Source organism: Bos taurus, chromosome 22 (genome assembly GCF_002263795.3).
Source record: "Bos taurus isolate L1 Dominette 01449 registration number 42190680 breed Hereford chromosome 22, ARS-UCD2.0, whole genome shotgun sequence".
NCBI classification, from domain to species: domain Eukaryota; kingdom Metazoa; phylum Chordata; class Mammalia; order Artiodactyla; family Bovidae; genus Bos; species Bos taurus.
The window spans coordinates 25,152,378-25,177,213 of NC_037349.1; the positions used below are offsets into that span (position 1 = coordinate 25,152,378).

General features: G+C 37.3%; 1 protein-coding gene across 1 annotated transcript in view; it reads right to left on the reverse strand.

Annotated features, from left to right (window-relative positions):
* Positions 1-24,836, reverse strand: part of CNTN6 (contactin 6) — a 320,429-nt gene that overhangs the window by 209,012 nt on the left and 86,581 nt on the right. The window lies entirely within an intron of this gene.

Consider the following 24,836-nt stretch of genomic DNA (forward strand, 5'->3'; position numbering starts at 1 on the left):
CATCTTTGCTGTTTGAACGTTGAGTTTTAAGCCAGCTTTTTCATTCTCCTCTTTCACCTTCATCAAGAGGCTCTTTAGTTTCGCTTTGCTTTCTGCCATAGGGTTGTATCATCTGCATATCTGAGGTTATTGATATTTCTCCCAGCAATCTTGATTCCAGCTTGCGCTTCATCCAGCCTGACATTTCTTATGATGTAGTCTACATGTAAGTTAAATAAGTAGGGCAACAATATACAGCCTTGATGTACTCCTTTCCCAAATTTAAACCAGTGCATCGGTCCACGTCCAGTTCTAATTGTTGCTTCTCAACTTGCATACAGATATCTTAGGAGGCAAGTAAGGTGGTCTGGTATTCTCATCTCTTTAACAATTTTCCAGTTTGTTGTGATCCACACAGTCAAAGCCAATGAAGCAGAAGTAGCTATTTTTCTGGAATTCTCTTGCATTTTCTATGATCCAATGGATGTTAGCAATCTGATCTCTGGTTCCTCTGTTTTTTCTAAATCCAGCTTGTACACCTGGAATTTCTTCATTCACATACTGCTAAAGTCTAGCTTGAAGGATTTTGAGAATAACCTTGCTAGCATATGAAATAAGTGCAATTGTAAGGTAAGTTGAACATTCTTTGGCATTGCCATTCTTTGGGACTGGAATGAATACTGACCTTTTCCAGTCCTGTGGCCACTGCTGAGTTTTTCCAAATTTGCTGGCATATTGAGTGCAGCACTTTCACAGCATCATCTTTTAGGATTTGAAATAGCTCGCCTGGAATTCCATCACCTCCACTAGTTTTGTTTGTAATGATGGTTCCTAAGGCCCACTTGACTTCGCATTCCAGGATGTCTGGCTCTAGGTCAGCGATCACACCATCGTGGTTATCTGGGTCATGAAGATCTTTTTTGTATAGTTCTTCTGTGTATTCTTGCCACCTCATCTTAATATCTTCTGCTTCTGTTAGGTCCATATGATCTCTGTCCTTTATTGTGCTCATCTTTGCATGAAATATTCCCTTGGTATCTCTAATTTTCTTGAAGAGATCTCTAGTCTTTCCCATTCTATTGTTTTTCTCTATTTCTTTGCACTGATCACTGAGGAAGGCTTTCTTATCTCTCCTTTCTATTCTTTAGAACTCTACATTCAAATGGGTGTATCTTTCCTTTTCTCCTTTGTCTTTCATGTCTTTTCTTTTCTCAGCTATTTGTAAGGCCTCCTCAGACAGCCATTTTGCCTTTTTGCATTTCGTTTTCTTGGGAATGGTCTTGATCCCTGTCTCCTGTACAATGTCATGAACCTCCATCCATAGTTCTTCAGGCACTCTATCAGATCTAATCTCTTGAATCTATTTGTCACTTTCATTGTATAATCATAAGGGGTTGATTTAGGTCATACTTGAATGGTCTAGTCATTTTCCCTGCTGCTGCTGCTAAGTCATTTCAGTTGTGTCCAACTCTGTGAGACCCCATAGATGGCAGCCCACCAGGCTTCCCTGTCCCTGGGATTCTCCAGGGAAGAATACTGGAGTGGGTTGTCATTTCCTTCTCCAACGTATGAAAGTGAAAAGTGAAAGTGATATTGCACAGTCGTGTCTGAATCTTAGTGACCCCATGGACTGCAGCCTATCAAGCTCCTCCGTCCATGGGATTTTCCATGCAAGAGTACTGGAATGGGTTTCCAGTGGTTTTCCCTACTTTCTTCAATTTAAGTCTGAATTTGGCAATAAGGAGTTCATGATCTGAGCCTTAGTCAGTTCCCAAGCTTGTTTTTGCTGACTGTTTAGAGCTTCTCCATCTTTGGCTGCAAAGAATATAATCAATCTGATTTTGGTATTGATCATCTGGTGATATCCATGTGTAGAGTCTTGTGTTGTTGGAAGAGGATGTTTACTATGATCAGTGTGTTAAAACTCTGTTAGCCTTTGACCTGCTTCATTTTGTACTCTAAGGCCAAATTTGCCTGTTACTCCAAATATCTCTTGACTTCCTACTTTTGCATTCCAGCCCCCTATAATGAAAAGGACATCTTTTTGGGGTGTTAGTTCTAGAAGGTCTTGTAGTCTTCATAGAAGTGTTCAACTTCAGCTCTTCAGCATTACTGGTCAGGGTATAGACTTGGATTACAGTGATAGTGAATGGTTTACCTTGGAAATGAACAAAGATCATTCTGTCATTTTTGAGGTCGCATCCAAGTACTGCATTTCAGACTCTTTTGTTGACTGTGATGGCTACTCCATTTCTTCTGAGGGATTCCTGCCCGCAGTAGTAGATATGATGGTCATCTGAGTTAAAGTCACCCATTCCAGTCCATTTCAGTTCTTTGATTCCTTAAATTTTGATTTCACTCTTGTCATCTCCTGTTTGACCACTTCCACATGCTTTGATTCATGGACCTAACATTCCAGGTTCCTATGCAGTATTGTTCTTTACAGCATCGGACTTTACTTCCATCACTAGTCACATCCACAACTGGGTGTTGTTTTTGCTTTGGCTTCATCTCTTCATTCTTTCTGAAGTTATTTCTCCACTGATCTCCAGTAGCATATTGGTCACCTACCAACCTGAGGATTTCATCTTTCAGTGTCCTATCTTTTTGTCTTTTCATACTGTTCATGGTGTTCTCAAGGCAAGAATACTGAAGTGGTTTGCCATTCCCTTCTCTGTATATTCATAAGGGATTTGATATAGGTCATACTTGAATGGCCTAGTGGTTTTCCCTACTTTCTTCAATTTAAGTCTGAATTTTGCAATAAGACATTTGTGGTCTGAGCCACAGTCAGCTCCCGGTCTTGTTTCATAGAGCTTCTCCATCTTTGGCTGCAAAGAATATAATTAATCTTATTTCAATATTGACCATCTGGTGATGTCCATGTGTAGAGTTGTCTCTTGTGTTGTTGGAAGAGGGTGCTTGCTAAGAGCAATGCCTTCTTTTGGCAAAACTTTGTTAGATTCCTAACCACTAGACTGCCAAGGAATTCCACTGAGGGTGATATTGGGACAGTCTGAATTTGCAGTTAGTATCAGAAGTGAGGGTGATCTTGGCAACTCCTGAACTTTGCAAAGAAAGAAAGAAAGTGAAGTCTATCAATCGTATCTGACTCTTTGCTACCCCATGGACTGTAGCCTACCAGGTTGCTCCGTCCATGGGATTTTTCCAGGCAAGAATACTGGAGTGGGTTACCATTTCCTTGTCCAGGAGGTCAGGAAGACCTTTGCCTGGTTCAAGACCCAGGCATTGAACCCAGGTCTCCTGCATTGTAGGCAGACACTTTACCATTTGAGCCACCAGGGAACTTTGCAAATATGTTATTTATTTCTCAAAGCAAACTCATGAGGTATAAGATCACATAGCTGAGAATAGAACATAAGCAAAATATTCTCTGACATAAATGATTACAATAGTTTCTTAGATCTCTTTCCCAAGGCAAAAGAAATACAAGCAAAATAAACAACTGGGACTAAGTTAAACTTTAAAACTTTTGAACAGCAAAGAAAATGGTAAACAAAGCAAAAGACAACCTGTGAATTGGGAGAACATATTACCAAATGATGTTACCAAGAAGGGCTTAATTTTTAAAAGGGCAAATAGCTCATCACGTAATGCAATTAAAAAAAAAAAAAAAACCTGAACATAGGCAGAAGACCTAAACAGACATTTCTCCAAAGAAGACATACAGATGGTTAACAGGCACATGAAAGATGATCAACATTGCTATTTATTAGATAAATGCAAAATAAAATTACAATGAGATACCACCTCACACTGGTCAGAATGGCCATCATTAAAAAATCTACAAACTGTAAATGCTGGAGAGTGTGTGGAGGAAAAAGAACTCTCCTCCACTATTGGTGGGAATGTAAACCAGTGCAGCCATGGTGTTTGGGGACCGTCATTTTTCTAAAAGATTGCATATCCTATCCCTCTAAAATATTGGTAATGTTATAAAGACATCTTATGGAGATTTAAATCTTGAAGTGGCCTGGAGGCTCTATATTCACTCAGAGTTTGTTGATCTTAAATTGACTCAAGAGCATTTCTGGGTTAATTGTTCTTTCTCCTTTTTATAATTTCCCCTGGGTCTGAGAGAATAAGGGAGGAAATCAGAAATGCAATGGGTCATACTCACTTCGGCAAATGAAGTAAAGTTGTCCTGATACAGAGAAGATTACCATAGAGCCTGTATAAGGGTTACATAGATGTTTTGAGACAATCCATTTGTTTCTTCCTTTTTTAATTTAAAAAAGACATGAGAAAATACTTGGGATAATGGAAATGTTTTATATCTTGTTTTGAGTTGCAGTTTTTATGGTGACTACAAATATTAAAACTCATTACTGAGTACTAGATCATTGTATTTTATTGAACATTAACTATACTTTAATCTTTAAAATGAGTGCTGTGAGAAGTGCAAATAATGATTTAAACCTGGGGTTTGCAGGGTTTAACAAGTGCAAGGTTGAACAAATAGAGCACTAACCTTATTGTACTTTATATAACAGACGAAACTCTGTTGGAAAATCACGTATTTATTAATTGAAAAATTCAGAAGAAAATGAATGTCAAGAGACAAAACTGACTTTACAGATATTGCAACTGGAAGAAGAGCAGCGCTAAAGGAAAAAGTATCCAAGAACATGCATGAATTGCTTACCATGTGCCTGATACCGTATTGCCATTTCAAATTTGTTATTTCATTGATTGGTTATACCAACCCTATGAAGAACCCACTACTAAAAATCTATTTTTACATTGTCGAGAAACGTAAATCTTGATAGGTTATGCGACCTACCCAAGGTTCCAAGGCTAAAAATGGTAAAGTTAAATCTTGAGGCTCTATTTCTGATGTCAAAAGTCTGTATTCTTGACAACCAAGGCTTATTACTTCCATTCAGTCATTGTTTTGATTAAGTTAGGCTAGTTTAATTATGCGTGATGCGTAATTAAATGGAAACTTGAGTCACATTGACCACTCTACTTCTAATATATAAAAATTAGTTGTAACAACAACATAGCCAAACCTGAATAATCTTTTTAATTTGGTTAAATGGGAGCATTTTAATGGCTCAATATGGCCAGCAGGTGGCAATGGTGTTCCATTAAGTCAATACAGCAACTTCAGGGGAATTAATGTGCATATCACTTCATGTCAAATAGATGGGAAAGCATGGAAACAGTGACTAATTTTATTTTCTTAGGCTCCAAAATCATTGAAGATGGTAACTGGAGCCACAAAATTAAAAGACACTTGCTCCTTGGAAGAAAAACTATGACCAACCTAGATAGTATATTAAAAAGCAGAGACATCACTTTGCTGACAAAGGTCCGAATAAAGTCAAAGTTATGGCTTTTCCAGTAGTCATGTATGGATGTGAGAGTTGGACCATAAAGAAGGCTGAGTGCTGAAGAATTGATGCTTTTGAACTGTGGTGCTGGACACTCTTGAGAGTCTCTTGGACAGCAAGAAGATCAAACCAGTCAATCCTAAAGGAAATCAACCCTGAATATTCATTGGAAGGGCTGATGCTGAAGCTCCAATACTTTGGCCATCAGATGTGGAGTCGAATCGTTGGAAATTACCTCGATTCTGGGAAAGATTGAAACAAGAGGAGAAGAGGGCAACAGAGGATGAGATAATTGGATGGTATCACCAACTCAGTGGACATCATAAGTTTGAGCAAACTCAGGAAGATAGTGAAGGACAAGAAAGCCTGGTATGCTGCAGCTCATGGGGGCCGTAAAGAGTCGAACACGACTTAGTGACCAAACAATGTATATAAAAAATACAAGGCTGCAGAAAAAAGGAGAGGAGCAGCTTTCTGTGATCTCGACCCTAGATATTTATGCACTTGACCCATTAAGGGTACACAATTTTTGAGCCGTTTGCATACCTAGGCTAGTTTAATTGCGTTCTGCATAAGGTAAGCAAAAGAAGCAAGAATGAACACACTGAAGAGACAGTGGTTCTAAGCTATCTAAATGAGAAAGAGAAAGAAAAATAAATATTATTTGAGGGAATCTTTGATGCTTCTTTTACAGTTGTTGTGTCTGCACGTGTTTATTTGCATATATATATATATGTACATATGCACATGTACATACGTCATTGCTGTCATGTTGTTAGTGTTGCTCATGAAACCCAACAACCTCTGTGAGTTGGTGACAAAAAGGAATGCTTTTGGATTTAAGCCAAATCTTTCTACCTCTGGAAGAGTAAAGCATCTTCTGAAACTAGTATGCAACTAACAAGGAACATTTGACTACACCATTGCAAATGCTGTATTTTATGATCCAGTTTCCTAAAACCAGCCTGGTGGACAAAGCAAAGATTCCTGGACCAAGATATTTATGTAAGGTTTTGAAAGACAGTAGTAGTTTTCCAGGAGGACAAGGTAAATATGAATATTTTAGGAAGAGGCACTAGCAACTAAAGCAGGTGTAGAAAAGTAAAAAACACGGTGTCTTTGTGAAGTATAAACACTTCGGCAAGGTGAGAATTTGTAATACTTTAAAAGAAAGAATCAGAGAAAGTCTTTTGGTCATGCGAGGAATTTGGATTTTATTCTCTAAGGAACTTTCAGATGAGTTTGCCCATTATGGAAATATGAGACTTCTGAAAAAAGGTAGAGGAGGCCTAATCTGAAAGTATCAAAGAGAGGTGGTAGACTGAAGAATTATTTGGGACACAGACTTTATACTACTACAGAAAACTCCAATAAACTGGAATTCAAAGTGGTGCTCTGTTTATCTGCGGTTGTGATTAAAATATGAATTCTGAAAGACAGTGGTTTCCCAAAAAATCATGATTTACTGTTAACTTCCTTTCCTCACACTGATAATGCATAATATCAAAAACCATGTCCTGAAATGGTTGAAAATGATGAAGTGAAGGTAATACATATTTTTAAAAATAATGAAAGGAAGATAAGAAAAGTGATGGGTAATGACTTTTGGACTTGTATAATGTGTTCCTACCACCTGTGTCATGAGTTGCATTGGGCAGACTGACCCTAGAGTCTGAGTGGTTGGGCAGGAAAAGGGAGTCCCGAGGTAGTTAATCTAGTGCAAAAGGTAACTGGCAACATATGGCTGGAGATGGCATATGGCTGGTCTAGAGCATATATTATATATCGTTGTTGTTGTTCAGTCACTAAGCGAGTTCCAACTATCTGCGACCCCATGAACTGCAGCATGTCAGGCTTCTCTGTCCTTCACTATCTCCCTGAGCTTGCTCAAACTCATGCCCATGGAGTGAGTGATGCCATCCAATCATCTCATTCTCTGTAGACCCCTTCTCCTCTTTCCTTCAATTTTTCTCAGCATGAGGGTTTTTTCCAATGCGTCAGCTCTTTGCATCATGTGGCCAAAATATTAGAGCTTCAGTTTCAACATCAGTCCATCCAATGATTATTTAGGGTTGATTTCCTTTAGGATTATCTGGTTTGATCTCCTTGCAGTCTAAGGGACCCTCAAGGGTCTTCTCCAGTGCCACAGTTCAAAAGCATTCGTTTTGGGAGGCCCAGTGTTCTTTATGGTCCAAATCTCACATCTATACGTGACTACTGGAAAAACCATAGTTTTGACTATATGGACTTTTGTAGGCAAAGTGATGTCTCTGCTTTTTAATACACTGCCTAGGTTTGTCATAGCTTTTCATCCAAGGAACAAGCATCTTTTAATTTTGTGGCTGCAGTCACTGTCTCCTTTGATTTTGGAGCCAAAGAGAATGAAATCTGACACGGTTTCCACATTTTCCCCACCTTACATATAGTTTATGTCAAATCTCCCTCAAGCAGAACCCTCTGAGGAATATTCCTTATGCCATTCTGCTATCTCCTATAGCTTAGATTTTGCTCTACTAGAGCTATAATCAGGAAGTTCTTGAGTCCCTCAAGATTGTTTAAACGTTTCTGTGGAATGCTTCTATTTTGTAAATAGCCACTCTGCCTTTGTTCACGTTGTGATCTAGTTCATCACCTGTCAAACAACTCACCAGTGCATGTTCCTTAAAGCCTGTTTGCAATCCTCCAAGGATAGGGCTTCCCTTGTGGCTCAGCTGTTAAAGAATTTGCCTGCAATGTGGGAGACCTGGGTTCTATCCCTGGGTTGGGAAGATACCCTGGAGAAGGGAAAAACTACCCACTCTGGTATTCTGGCCTAGAGAGTTCTACTGACTATATAGTCTATGGGGTCACAAAGAGGTAGACATGACTTAGCAACTTCCACTTTTCACAAGGATAGGAAAAGCAAGGTAGTCTCAATGGAAGAGAAGAGACACTGTGATAAAGATGAGTCTGAGTTTGTATCATAATTTTGCCACTGATTGTGTGACATGGAATAAAATGTTTTAACACTCTGAAGCTCCATTTGTTTACCTGTCAAGTAATGGGTGGGCTTCCCAGGTGGTGTAGTGGTAAACAACCCACTTGCCATACAGGAGACAAAAGAAATGTGATTCAATCCCTGAGTTGGGAAGATCCCCTAGAGGAGGAAATGTCAACCCTGTCCAATATTCTTGAGGGGAGATTTCCATGAACAGAGGAGCCTGGTGGGCTACAGTCCATGGGGTTGTAAAGAGACAGATATGACTGAGCACGTGCATGCAAATTGATGGATAGAACATATCCTGAGGGTCAATTTATAGCAAAGTGGCCTTCTTTGTTTTCTGTTGGCTTGCAGACATTATCATTGAATCACAGAATTCTTTTCCAAGGAGTTCAGACATAGACTCAAAAGACTTATTGCAGTCGTTGCTAATAGTAGCTACCTGCAGCTAAATGATTGGAGTTAACATAGAGGAGAGCAATGTACCAACATTTCAGGTTTAGATAATCTGAATTTCCTGGCTCTCGAAACATGAAGTCATATATCCCGTTCAGTTCAGTTCAGTTCAGTCGCTCAGTCGTGTCCAACTGTTTGCAACCCCATGAATCGCAGCACGCCAGGCCTCCCTGTCCATCACCAACTCCCGGAGTTCACTCAGACTCACGTCCATCGAGTCAGTGATGCCATCCAGCCATCTCATCCTCTGTTGTCCCCTTTTCCTCCTGCCTCCAATCCCTCCCAGCATCAGAGTCTTTTCCAATGAGTCAACTCTTCACATGAGGTGGCCAAAGGACTGGAGTTTCAACTTTAGCATCATTCCTTCCAAAGAAATCCCAGGGCTGATCTCCTTCAGAATGGACTAGTTGGATCTCCTTGCAGTCCAAGGGACTCTCAAGAGTCTTCTCCAACACCACAGTTCAAAAGCATCAATTCTTCGGCGCTCAGCCTTCTTCACAGTCCAACTCTCACATCTGTACATGACCACAGGAAAAACCATAGCCTTGACTAGATGGACCTTTATCAGCAAAGTAATGTCTCTGCTTTTTAAAATGCTATCTAGGTTGGTCATAACTTTCCTTCCAAGGAGTAAGCGTCTTTTAATTTCATGGCTGCAAGCACCATCTGCAGTGATTTTGGACCCCAAAAAAATAAAGTCTGACACTGTTTCCACTGTTTCCCCATCTATTTCCCATGAAGTGATGGGACCAGATGCCATGATCTTCATTTTCTGAATGTTGAGCTTTAAGCCAACTTTTTCACTCTCCACTTTCACTTTGATCAAGAGGCTTTTTAGTTCCTCTTCACTTTCTGCCATAAGGGTGGTGTCATCTGCATATATCCAATCCTCAAGCAAACACTAAGTGCCAGGATGTACAAATAAGCGTGGCAGGCACTTCCAAGGATGCAGAAATTAACTGGATAAGTCCTGACCTCAAAGAACCTAGAGGTTAACAGATATGATGCTGCTAGATGATGCTTATACATACATTTATACTAAACAAGGTAGACAGTGATAACCTTAGTGAAGGATGTTGAGACAAGATTGTGTGTGTGTGTGTGTGTGTGTGTGTATCTTAGGGGAGAGGAAGGAAAGAGTTCATAGGAAACTGTGATTCAGATACAGTTTGTTTGTTATGACAAAAATCATATAGGTGAGGCACAAGGCTGTTCTGAAATCATTGGTGGTCATAATAGATTCTGGTGTAATATATCAACTCTAGCTACACCTGTTTCTATGGCATTCATCCCGTGCTGAGTCTTGTCTTTTTCAGCAAATGTGTTTTCAGCCTCTTTCTACTCACCTGTGGACATCTACATGTGAAAGGTGATGGTCCTGCCAGATCTATGATATGATAAATGATTTAACTTATACTTTGGCCACCTAATGCAAAGAGCTGACTCACTGGAAAAGGCCCTGATGCTGGGAAAGATTGAGGGCAGGAGGAGAAGGGGACAACAGAGGATGAAATGGTTGGATGGCATCATCAACTCGATGGACATAGGTTTGGGTGGACTCCGGGAGTTGGTGATGGACAGGGAGGCCTGGTGTGCTGAGGTTCATGGAGTCGCAAAGAGTCAGACACGACTTAGCTACTGAACTGAACTGAAGACTATTCTAGACAGATGAGCAATCACAGGTACAGAAAAACAAACAAGCAAACAAACAAAAAACAGCCTTGTCCTAAGCACCAGGGAATTAGGTCATTAAAGGAAAACTGAATTTGAAGATTTTAAATAGAAAAACAGTGGCAACAATTTCCCATCATATTTCTCAGTGGAGGCTTGGAAGTCCATTGTTCTTTAAGAGATAATTGAATGTTCCCTTTTTCTATATTTAAATTGAGAATTTTTTCACTGTGTTTTGGGAAATTATTTATCTTTGTCATTGAGAGAATTCATTTTTCAGATTATGATGTGCAGTCATTTGTCATATTTTTATTTTTTGGGGTTTTTGAAATAAGCATTTAAAAAATTTTAAATGCATATTTAACAAAAATCTAGGTCTCAGAGACTATAGAAAAACCAAATGGAAAATGGAGTGGGCATTCTGTGTATCTAGAACTGGCATATAGGTGTGTATGTAAACACATTATGCTTTCTATAAAAGATCAAATTAAAATTGTGCCCATGGAGAAGGACTTCTGTGCAGCAGACGTGCATTCTAATTATTTCATCCTTATTGCCTTCTATACAGCTGAAAGGAATGCAAGGTGGGGGTGAAGGTAGGAAAGAAAAAAAAAAGTGTTATGTATAAATGTAACCAATGTTGGTTAGCAAAAAGTGCTTTATTACACATCAGGTACTCTTTTTTTTTTTTTAAGCTTTCTTCATTCCCAGTGGAAGGCTTTCACTGTAGGGGGCAATCAGCCATAGGGGTTGACCAGTGGGAAGCCTATGAACTGTAAAAACAACAACAAAGGCTTTCACAAATCATTCTGTGTGGATAAAATAGGTACAAAACCCTCACCTTCGGGGTGTTTATGAGGACACACTGGCCTCACCTCTTTACCTCCCATTTCCCATAATTGGCTTCACTCCTCAACTTCTCTTTTTCTCTTAGGAAACATGAAATGGACCTTTATAGATGACAAGATTTCTTTCATATTTGTATCTGGGTAGGGAGAATGGGGAGATATCATATCGAAAAGGGCAGCTTATCATACCTCTTTTTTCCCCCCTGTTTATTAAAAAGAATGAGTGCAACTGAGGGACTTCTGCTGAGAGTAACAAGCACTTTACCACTGCAAAAGGGGCTCCGGCTGTAAAAGGTCTCCAACCAACTAAATTGAGTGGCACTCCTCACCACAGCCACGTTCAAGTTGTCTTTTCCAAGCAGACAGCTAAATTAGGAGTTAAGAGATGCCTGCGTAGCTTTTCATGATGTAAATCAAAGAGGAAAGAACCCTAACTCGCAGGAAATGTTAAAGAAAGAAACACCCAAGCGAAAAGCAGAGTAGCTAAATGACTTGTGTTTGGATTTTATTTTGCTGATCAATCCACAGGACTTCATATTTTGGTCATTCTAAATTAAAGATATTTTTGTGAAAATTTCCCAAAACGATCAACATGAAATAGGTCATTTTCTCTCCTAGGTAATTTTTGGAGAGTCGTTGAAATTTGTGAAACCATGTGTGGAAATCAAGTTTATATTCACATGAATATCCCCAGGTATGTAATGTCTTCCTATATAAACATGGATCTACAACTCTTTTTTCAAAGGATAGGTAACCCTTTAGTAACATCAACCATCACTGTGGTTCAGTGCTAACACCCCTCTGGGTGTAATTCAAAATGACATTTTTTACAAATTCATGTAAATAGCTTTTTTTTTTGAGATTTTACCATCTTGTACTATCTTTCATTTTCTTCAATATACTACTTACGTATATGCAAAATCTTACCTTCTGTGTTAAACAATTGTCATTTCCATCAAAACAGTCCATCCTATTCTCTTTTATAGTTCTCATTATTTAGTTCAGTGTCTTGAATTTGGTACATGAATCAATAAATATTTATTAAATGAAAGCAATCAAACCCTAAAATTTACTGATAGGACTACATCTGTCTCTAGGAACTAAAAAAACAGTAATGATTAAGAAAAAACATTACATAGTTCATAATCTGTGCAAGGCACTGTTTTTATTAATTTATATAGTCATAAAACTTCATGAGATATCATTATTAATATCTCGGTGTTACAGTTAAGAACAGTGAGATAGATTAAGTAATGTATTCAAGCTGATAGTGGCAGAGCAAGAATTTGAAACAATGGAGCCTTCAGGCTGTGCTCTTAATTACTATGCTATATATAGCTTTCCTAACAGATTATATTTATTGTGTAGTTGTAAGTGCTTTACATGTACTAATTCATTTGTATCATGAATTCTATTTATAGAAGCCGGCTGTATGCCAGGATGGGATATATTAGCACTTTCACTAGACTTTAGTAAACATGGGCTGAGAATTTCATACTTCTGTGGTTTTATTCTTATGCAGTGATTATCGAAATGTGGATTGGAAAACCAAGGAGTTCCCAACTTCCTTTTTAGAGCACTTACATAGTCAGAGGTCGTCTAGATATCAAAGAAAGTGTTCTATAGTTCTGTTCTTTTTCTGTTCACCTACTTTATAAAAATTTTTTTAAACACATGATATTCATTATGGAAGATATAAGAATCCCTGAGTATAACAACTACAGCAAATAAATACAAGATTAAAAAAAAATCATAAAGCTGCTTCTTAAATCTGACAATTTTAAGGAGAATGGGTTTTGCTGCACCCATATCCCACTGAACTGGATCTGCTGCTGCTGCTAAGTCGCTTCAGTCATGTCCAACTCTGTGCAACTGGATCTAGTAACTACTAAACCATCTGAAATCCCTTATTAGATAAAGATTTAACAAGAATAGATTATTCCATAAATTTCAAGAATGATTTGTTACTCTCTAACTTCTCTTAATGAAATGCTGATACTTTAATTGATATACATTTTATTTTTTTTATCATCTCCAGTAAAGCTGCTGTTTGCTCTAATCTGTATCAAAGTTATATTAAGGTAATGCTAAAATAAGTACTAGTTGTTCCTAATGCTATAAACATAACCAACAAATTCTTATATAGTGGTTTTAATTTTTACATTCCCATGTGATTCCCTAATTTGAATTTCTAGTGAAAAATACCAGGAATGAAAATATTCTAATAAAAAATACTAATTTCATAAGACTTGCTGTTCACACTTATACTTACTTCCTAGGCTATGTAAGTTTCATTCAGTCTGCAGTTAGCTGTTTAACCATTTCCTAGGACCTCTGTGAAAGCCATGACTTTATTTTAAGATGTTCATATAGAGAGGCATCATTATATTCTAGTGAAATCACTACATTATGGTATACTAGGTATATTACGACTAGTTCCAAATATGAGCTCTGGTTTTTTTATTTTAACATGAATTTTTTTGTGTCCTTCAAATATGGTATTACTTTTACATAAACTATATGTAACTGTCCTACACATAAACATCAGAGTTAGTAGATAGATATCCACCATTAAGTTAAAGTGTGGCATCTTTATGATATACACTTATCTCAAACCATATTCTTCTAAAGTAAACATCATTAATTTTTTGGTAACAGTCAAAGCAAATAATTAATAATAGAAGTTTTTAATCTATTGTATAAACATCATCTTCCTGGAAATTTCTGGATTAGACCTAGATTCAGTGATATACACTATCTCTTCTACCACACTTCTCTACTATACCTTCAGCAAAATTATTTGCATTCACAGAATAGGAAAAGTGTGGTGGAAAGACTCTATAAACATGACCCCCAATGACCCTGTCTTCTGGTAGGCACCATTGGATCTCCCCTTGCTCTTGAATGTAGGTTTGACCTATGGCTTGCTTCTAACCAGCAGAGGGAGTGAACTGTCATTTCCATGATTAGGGTCATAAGATTATAACTCAAATTTTTCTAGAAAATTGTCTCAATTGCATAGTCATTTTGCAGATTTTAAACAAAGGAAGTGGCTGTTTGGAGATGCCCATGTGGTAAGGAACTGAGGGCATCCTCTGGTCAATAGCCAGAGAGTGGCTGAAACTCTCAATCTAACAATGTTCAATAAACTGAATTCTGTCAACAATCATATGGCTTTGTAAGCATATTCCTTCCCAGTTGGGTTTTCAGATAAAAACTCAGTCATGGATGATACCTTATTTGCCACTTTCAAATGAGTCCTGGAAGCAAAGAACCCAGATGAGCTGTAGCAAGACTACTGAACCATAGATTTGTAACATAATTGATGTTGTTGTTTTAAGCCTGTAGGTTTATGGTATTATTGTACCATAATATTCTTATACCAGTGTTATAATGCAGCATCAGAAAATTAATGTAGTGAGTCAAACAACTGTTTTCTTTGAACCCAGAAACACAGTTAGGGCTTTGATTTTAAGAGGTACTGATCTTATTACAAATTTAAAAATAAATAAATAATATGAAAATATGGGAGTGAGTCTAGAATGCCTAGAAAGTAAATGACACTGAGGATTACAAAATATGGCATCCAGTTGTATACAGTATATTAAGAATACTGGCCCTTGTGGGACAGGGCCAGTATTAGTTAATTATTTCATACTTAGCTAATGCTGAAGGAAAAAATATAATCATGACCAAGAGCCTGGTTATACCAGCTTTTTAGGAACCCACTTCTTTTTTAATTTAAATTTTTACTTATATATTTTTCATACATTTAAAGCTTCCAATTGACCAATAATAAGTACTAAGTTATTATTTCTCTTTGGATAAGAGAAATTGTCTTCTAATAGAATAATTTGTCACTTTTTATCTTCAGACTCACAGCTACATTACCTCCTTTCATTGATTTTTATTTCACTATATTGTTTTTTCTGATGATAATCTTGATATTAGAATGATTATGTTTTTCTGAGAACTATAAGTTTCAGTATGAGTTTAGCATTATATGTTGAACTTTAAATTCTATCCCTATTTATATAGAATATTTTGTCTTGGTCTTTTACAAAAAAAGAAAAAAATCACAACTTTAGCTCACACATGAAGAGAAAAGAAGACACCATACCTGTGAAAATTATAACAATAATTTTCAGCACAGTAAGTCAACAATACAATTAAAATAAAATAATTATTTGAGACAATATATTTTATGCATTGGATGTGGACTTCTACAGAGCTGATCTTTAGTTGCATCTTATGAAAAGCTATAGAATGAATTTATCCAAGATTTCTTTTAAAGGAAGAAATTAAATTGCCCATGCAACACCATTACATATGCAACAAAAAATATTCACAGATGCATGATAAACCTTTCAATTGGATTACACTTTTATAGCTAGAACTGAAATATAATTTTATGCCACAAGCATCCAGGCATATTTTATCAATTTTCTGTTCTTTTACCCATACGAAATGTGTGATATATGATATAAATATACACACACTTTGTATATGAGTTACATTTTTGAAGTCTAAAACAAAAAAAGCCAGAGAAAATGGCAATAGAAGATGAGCAAAGGCTTGCCTTTATCTGAATGCTGTGTTTTACACTAAGCGTGAATACTTTCACTATAACCACATATTTGTCATTCTGCTCAGGCTGAATATACTATTTTAAATTAGAAAAAGTTCAACAAGATTTGCCCAAAATGAACTGTCTAGCAACTATAGTTCTATAGTGACTTCGGAAAATAGAACAACCTGCCTTTCATGATTCACTTCTCTAAAACTCTAGAAACAAACTATGTGGGAAAGTCCATTCACTGAAGCACCTTCTTGAGAATTGGAAAAGGAAGATGGTCACTGCCAGACTAACTGTGATAGGAGAAATATAATTACTAAAAGTTGATACATAGAAATGCTAAATTAGTTTTGTCTCTCTGGAATATTGGGATAAAACAATGAGTTGATTCTTTTACCTTTCCTAAACAAAGGTCTTAGAAATGGTAAATGAGGTATTAGTAGAATGGATGAATATTAAAATGTCTTGAAGTCATTCACTATATACTGAGTGCCTCAAAAGTATAAAGCTCTGAAAAGCAGAGGAAAACAATCTTTGTGAGTGATTGCCATGAAGATAGGAGTGAGATGTTGGTGGCGTTGTCAGGGTTATGGCTCACAGTGGGCAGAGAGGATATATTGCTCTGGAATGTGCAGAAGGATACAAACTCATGGAATAAGTACACATTAAGCATTCTATTCAGTAGTCTTTTGTAAACGTTATTACTGTTTGGATTCTTTATAAAGAATAAGCCTGACTGAGCAGAATAAAATGCTCTCAAATATCAATTTTCGACACCCATGAATAGCCTAGCTGTTTAAGTCATGAGCCATTAAATTGACACAAACAGATCACAAGGACAGAGCACCCAATGTGCAAGGCACACACCTAGCAAAAAGTAAGTCACCTTGTAAATGCAAAACTGTATAAATATAATGCCCAGACACACACATACATCAAACCTCAAAGCTATATATATATATATATATATGTATATATGTATATAAACACACACACACACACACATATATATAAAGCTTCCTAGGTTGCTGAGTGGGTAAAGAATCTGCCTGCCTGCAATGCAGGAGACACAAGAGACATGGGTTCAATCACTGGTTTGGGAAGATCCCCTGAAGGAGGAAATGGCAACTCACTCCAGTATTCTTGCCTGAAGAATTCCACGGACAGAGGAGCTTGGAGGGCTATAGTCCGTACGGTCGCTAAAGAGTCGGACAGGACTGAAGCAACTGAGCATGCACACACACAAATTTTCTGTCTCAAAAAAAATGTAGCCCAAAAGTTTAGATGTTTATATTAACAGAGCACTTAAAAAAAACACAAAAGAAAAATAAACTCTATATTTCTTGTTGTAAAAATTTGTGTTTATATTGATTACTTTTTTTTTTTGTAAAACAAGATGAAGCCTCAAAGAAATGAAGATTTGCAATGATCAATCAGCAGCTTACATGATTTGATGATGCACGTATAATCACAATATTTGAGAAGTTATTTCCTCCTAATGTGACCTCTGTATAGGAATTGCAACTCCAAGTTTTTCTCCCCTTCTTTGGATATGGGTAAGTGAGTGTGTGGGGAATGTGTTTTATTCACTGTGCATCTCTGGAGAAAATCAGGTCACCTTCAATGATCTTATCAGTCAAAGAAAATAGGACTGCTTCACAAAGCTATTAAAATGGAAGAGAATTAAAATGTATAAAAAGCTTTCAGATGCCAGGATCAAAGGGAAAAAGGTCACAGACTAGTCAAGGATTGTTGCCTTTGCTGAAATTCATGATTTTGATTAACATGAAGTTGTAAATGGCTATAACATTGTAAGCAGTTGTAATAAAATAAAGTAGGAAACAAAGACCAAGGACATTACAGAATCGTAGAAGAAAGTGTCAAAAGGATACTTCTAACAAGTGGAAAAACTAAACAAGATGAGAATTATGATTATATGCTTTTCAATAATTTACTTGTGATCCACAAAATGCTTTAGCATGTACCAGGCAATTTATTCCTCACAAGTGAGAGAGGTATTGTTCCCCATACTTCAAGAATATGAAGGCAAAGTTTAAGATAGTAATAAATTTCTGCAAATTCAAAGAACTAGTAAGGCAGCAGACTACTGTTTTCTTCTAAGTCTCTAAAACAACAACAGAACACTGTAAAATGTCCATAAATATCATTCAACTAATCAGCCTGCACTTTTCTATTTTTCCCTAATTCCAAATCTAATATTCTTTCCAGTCAGTTGACTCATCCCTTAACAAGTGATTCATCTATGCAAAACCGTTTCTATTTTATTTGAAACATTGCTAACAGAAAAGTAAATAAAACATATAGTAGGAGGCTATTTTAAAAATAGAATAAACAGGAGTGGTATCTTAGGGTTTCAAAGTCAAACTATCAATAGGATTGAAAAAAAATGGATTCATCTATTTTGGATAGGACTAATAAGATTACCAAAATGCTGTTACACAACAGATTACATCTTAATTACACATAAAATAGTTGAGCACTTCTTATGTGTTAACACAGAGAATCAGATCCTTATCTTATGTGTTAACACAGAGAATCAGATCCTTACACCAAATTATTGTGTTTTTTTCTAATCCTTGATTACTATAATTTCCTGTTAATTCTCATTCTTTTTCATCTTTCCATCTATTTACCATGGAGGAGTCAATGTAGTCATATCAGGGTACAGATTTGTTCGTATCTTGGTTGATCCACTTTTCTACCCTACTTCCTTCTTCCAGCTACAAAATCTTAAATGACTACGTTCTTGAGGAACAAAGGAAAATCCTTTAATGATTTATAGAAGAACCTACCAAGTCCTGTTAGGATTGGTCCTTGCCTCTCCTTGTTCCCTCATCTGCTCTTCCTCTTGTTATTGTCTGCATTACTCTACTGTTGACCTTAAACTATCACGTTTCCTCCCACCTATTTTCCTTTTTTGTATATCTTTGCTCATGTCACAAATGCCTCTTCTCTACTCTAACTGATGGTCAGTTACTATTCAGATTTTAGAAAGTCAGTTCCTCAAGGTAGTCTTCTTTGGAAGTCTTTGAGCTACCACAGCACCACGAGGTCCTTGGGGAACCCTGAAGGCAGTCTTCTTTGAATTCCCCAAACCAAGTGAGGTTTCCTGTCACAGGTTCTTAAAGTCACATGTCTTTTAGAGCACTAGTCACAAATGTGTGAGTGTGTGTGTATGTGTGTGCACACATGTGTAAGAATAAGCCATCACTGCACTTCAAGCTTTGTAAGGATTGGGCCATGTTAGTTTTGCTCAGTACTTTATTTATAGCACAGAGCTTGGTGTCTTAACTCAGTTTTATTCATTGTCTTCCTCCTATTTGTTCTTCACTGATTTAGGCTTTGGGGATATTGAAATGAGCAGTAGAAGATGTGAATGGTAGAAGACATTCAACATAGTTGTTAAATGGTTGGCTGCAATTTTATGGACTCCAAAGTCCACACAAATAGTTACTAATTATACTTCCTACCACAATGATAATCTGGAAAGAAAAAAAAAGTGAGAGAAGGATTTAGTGGATGCCGTTACCATTGCGCGAACTAGAGTAGCATTTATGACAGAAAACCTGACAGGAGAATGTCTGTATCTATGATAGGAAATCTAGAAAGTTTATGCAATACAGCTAAATAATTTAGTTTGGGGTACAGTACATGGGGTTTCAAGGAGTTGGACACGACTGAATGACTGAATGACTGAACTGAACTAAAAGTCCATTCTAATGCATATGGGATTCAATCTGAAAGTGTGTCCTTTATATTTTTGTATTTAAAGAAACAATTCTCATTGTTTCTCAGAGGGCATTCTGCAGGCTCCCATGCCAATTAAAAGACATTTAGTAAAGTGGGTGCCTCTGAAGAGATGTACAAATTTGTTAGCTTTACCTCTGGCTGTAGCTAAATGAACAGGAAATTCTTAGGGAGAAAAAAATGAAGCCTTTGCAAAACGGAATGTATTGTTTGGGTACCAGAGAAACGCCTCAAGCTGAGATCTTCAGAGAAGACCCATTTTATAAAGGGCTATATTAAATTAAGTAGGTGTTTAGAATCTCTGGGGAAAGGCACTATGGAGATAGTTGAATGAGCACAAAGTTAAGTAGCAGTGAAAGTAGAATTTCCTATTACTAGTGTTTTCTCCAGTGGATTTTTGGAAGCCTTTTGAGAGGCAGAAATATTATATGCATCAGAAAATCACAGACTATCATAGAAAGGGATTAAGAATTCATAAGTCAATTCCATCAATTTACAAATAAAGAAACTGAAGTCTAGAAAAGTAACACAATTTTTCTGGTGTTAGAGAGCCAATAGTGGCGTATCTGAGATTAGAATACTGGTCTAATCCATTATTCTAGGTTCCTTCCACAAGGGAAATATTAGGAAATTGGCACTTCCAGAGATGGTTTTGCTTGTAATCCAATTTCCATGTCTTTGCAGACCCTACCAATGCATTCATTTTGTCAACCAGAAATTAAAATGAAAGTGAAAATATTATAAATTGAGCAGTAAAAGATAATCCCAGCAGGAACTCACATGAAGACAGTGTGATAAAATGGAACAACTTTGGGTTTGGGATAAATCTGGATTCAAATCCCAACTCTGTCACATAATAGCTGTGTGAAATTGGACATCTGTTTACCTTCTCTTCATTAGTTTCCTCTGTCTAACAATGGGGATAATAATACCTATTTCCTTTTAGAGTTTTCTGATAATTAAACGAAATCACTTATGTAAAGCATTTAGCACAATATTGGGCATATGTTTGCAAGGTCAATAAGAGGAGTTATTTTTTACTGGAGCATTCACATTCAAGTCTATTTGAACTGCCAGATAATATAAGAGCATTTAGCATAAGGGATGGATTTCCAAGTGAAGAAGCCAGAAATTAGACAGTAATAAACAGAACTGGACTGATTAAATCCTACTTCAAAGAAGTAAGATGGTAATATAGATATAAATGGCAACCCACTCTAGTATTCTTGCTTGGAAAATTCCATAGACTGATGGTCCTGGCAGAGTATAGATGTGGTTGCAAAGAGTCAGACATGACTGAATACATACAGACATACACATGTGCACACACGCACACACACACACACATAACCACAGCCTTTAAGTATAGTGAGGATGCTAAACTCCTCCAGAATGCAATAGGGTATTTCTTAAAGATGTCCTTTCTTTAAGGTTTCCCTGGAATATGTCACAGCTGGCAGAGAGGCCAGAAGGAAAACAACATCTCCAGATAGGAAGACAAGTAGGTTAAATGAGCAGTGGTACTGAGTCAGTTCAAGTGTGATATAAATAGTGCTGAGTTCTGTCTCTATTTTGCAAGCAGAGACCTTAGCCTGAACCCATCTGCTTCTGGAGAAAGATCTTCCAGTAGGAAGACATATACCTTATGTGAAATGGGCAGAGATTCCTTTCTCTGATGATGAATAGCCAAGTGAGACACTAACGGACTAGCAGACTGGAGGGCAGATGCCTCTAAATCATTTTTAAAAAGAGACAGCTTGCCTCTTGACAGGTCTGTAGATAGAAACTTGCCTTCTCTCCAAAGTGTATAAGAGTTTCTTATGGAGAAATGTGACTGTTCTTTTTGATCTTTTGGGACAGAGTTCGTTCCATATTTTAGTGTGATGCTTAATATTTCCAAAGTATGGGTTAAGGTGTGAAATACAAATCACACACGTACACACATAAATAAGAGGACTGCAGTCTGTCTCCTCTCTTCACAAGAAGTCCCAAACACTGTTGGAAATGGTACACTGAAGTGGGCACAGAGCACTGAGTTATGCAGAACAAGCAACAATACCCATTTGTTTGCAGTGTTGAAAGCAACCTACCTAAGCCTCAGTTTCTTCATCTAAAACTTTTACTGTATGGATTAAATGAGATACTAAGTAGTCTAGAAGCTGACACATCATAGCTTAATTATTGTTAGTTCCCCTCTTATCTTCCTCATTCCTAACACAGTTTTCAAGTTGAAAACCTCTTTCAATTTTTAGTTGTTATTACCAGTAGTATTTGCAGAAGCCAGTATAGCCCTGGTGTTGTTTTTTTTTTTTTTTTTTTTTGGAGACTCTCAGAAACTAATGGAAGAGTGAATTTGGGTTCAAAAAAGTGAAAAATACTATTTTAGGTACCCCTGAGAAAGAAGGTACGTAGTTCAAAGAGAAAGAAGTATGAAGGTTGTATAGTTACTCTTCCCAGAAGGCGTGAGGGAAGTGAGTTTGATGAGAGAAACCCTGAAGTAGATGTCAGTCTCTATGCAGAGATGATCCAGCAGGAGATGGGTAGGGGTCCCCAGGTCAGAAAACACAACAGCTGTAGTAGGTTTGTTGTGATTAAAGTAGAGGCTTTTCTGGAAAGCAGAGTATAGCTAATAGTTGCTCAACGTCAGGAATGTTCTCAAGAGTATACAAAAGTTACTCCCATTTAGAGATACTTGCTCCCCAGTGGGCTCTTTGAGTCTGGAGATATTTTTTGATTGTCCTGACTTGGATGGGTGTTGTAACTGACATCTAGTGGACAGAGGGCAAGAATACTGCTAAATATTCTCTAAGACAGAAGACAGTTCCATACAGCAAAGAATTATCTGCCCCCAAATCTGATTAATTAGTGGGTCAATAGGTTGACGGTGAGAAACTCTGGTTTGCAAAGTTTCTAAATCAGAGGAGATTAAGTTATTTGTAGTAAAAATTTTGAAGAAAAATTTTGGTGCATGGTTCCTCTCATGTCTTTCTGGCACCTATAACTGCTCCTTCATTTAGAGTTTGATCTGTGGTCAAAATAACCCAGTTATTCACTTACTGTAATTGAGATAGAGCAAGACCCCATGTTCATTCTCACTTTGAATATTTGATTCAGTTCAGTTCAGTCGCTCAGTCGTGCTCGACTCTTTGCAACCCCATGAACTGCAGCACGCCAGGCCTCCCTGTCCATCACCAACTCCCGATTTGATTCAGAGCAGTAGAAAAAAGCCATCCAAAGCCCAAGGATAAAAGAAAGACAAAGTACACATCCCAGGTAACTGAGTTTTAAGATCTGGTCCTTAGAATTACACCTAAAGATACTATGTAGCAGTGAGTGGTGTTGACTATTGCTGCTACTTCAATTGTTAGCACTGTTAACCCTAAATGTAAATAAAGAAACAATTAACAAGCCAACTCTCAGTACTACTCTTACTGTGATACCCACTAGTTATCATTTATTGAGCACTGTGCTAACCACTTTGCATTTCTGCATATCTCTAAAAATGAATAGTGAAATGTAAAGCTCATTTGATGAACGAAATGTTAAACCTATTGTAAAGTGAAGAGACAGAGCTTGGAAAGGTATGAAAATTACCAGGAGTCATTTGTCTACTTAAAGGGCAGCGATAGGGTTGGTATCCAGGTATGTCCTTCTCCAAAGCCCATGTTTTAGGTGTTAGGAACATAGCCATATATCTGAGGAAGGACTAAGGAAAAGAGAAAAGCGTTGCAAAAGTTGTAGGAAGTTTTCACACTATTTGATTCTCTGTGTTCCTTGTACTTGGATAATACAAGTGATACAGCAAAGAAATATTTTTAGTTTTATATAAATATTTTAAGTTTCACTTTGAGTATTTTGATATTCACTAAGATCTCAATCTATATCTTCCTGAGATATCAAATTCTTGAAATCAAGACTCTAGAGATCAAGTGTTTTCACTCCCTAATAAATTTGCAATATAAATACTCATCCTGGGTTTTAGAGTCAGTTCTACTACTTTTGATATTTCTATTGTTAAGACTACTTTATCCTTTTTTATCTACATAATGGAATGAATAACATTTTTCCTTTCGACTTCATAATTCTTTAATGATTAATTGCGAGATAGAAAAATTGAAGAATGCTCAAACTACCGCACAATTGCACTCATCTCACATGCTAGTAAAGTAATGCTCAAAATTCTTCAAGCCAGGTTTCAGCAATATGTGAACTGTGAACTTCCTGATGTTCAAGCTGGTTTTAGAAAAGGCAGAGGAACCAGACATCAAATTGCCAACATCCATTAGATCATGGAAAAAGCAAGAGAGTTCCAGAAAAACATCTATTTCTGCTTTATTGACTATGCCAAAGCCTTTGACTGTGTGGATCACAATATACCGTGGAAAATTCTGAAAGAGATGGGAATACCAGACCACCTGACCTGCCTCTTGAGAAATGTGTATGCAGGTCAAGAAGGAACAGTTAGAACTGGACATGGAACAACAGACTGGTTCCAAATAGGAAAAGGAGTCCGTCAAGGCTGTATATTGTCACCCTGCTTATTTAACTTATATGCAGAGTACATCATGAGAAATGCTGGACTGAAAGAAACACAAGCTGGAATCAAGATTACCAGGAGAAATATAGATAACCTCAGATATGCAGATGACACCACCCTTATGGCAGAAAGTGAAGAGGAACTCAAAAGCCTCTTGATGAAAGTGAAGTGGAGAGTGAAAAAGTTGGCTTAAAGCTCAACATTCAGAAAACGAAGATCATGGCATCCGGTCCCATCACTTCATGGGAAATAGATGGGCAAACAGTGGAAACAGTGTCAGACTGTATTTTTGGGGGCTCCAAAATCACTGCAGATGGTGACTGCAGCCATGAAATTAAAAGACGCTTACTCCTTGGAAGAAAAGTTATGACCAAACTAGATAGCATATTCAAAAGCAGAGACATTACTTTGCCAACAAAGGTCCATCTAGTCAAGGGCTATGGTTTTTCCTGTTGTCATATATGGATGTGAGAGTTGGACTGTGTATAAGGCTGAGCGCCAAAGAATTGATGCTTTTGAACTGTGGTATTGGAGAAGACTCTTGAGAGTCCCTTGGACTGCAGGGAGATCCAACCAGTCCATTCTGAAGGAGATCAGCCCTGGGATTTCTTTGGAAGGAATGATGCTGAAGCTGAAACTCCAGTCCTTTGGCCACCTCATGTGA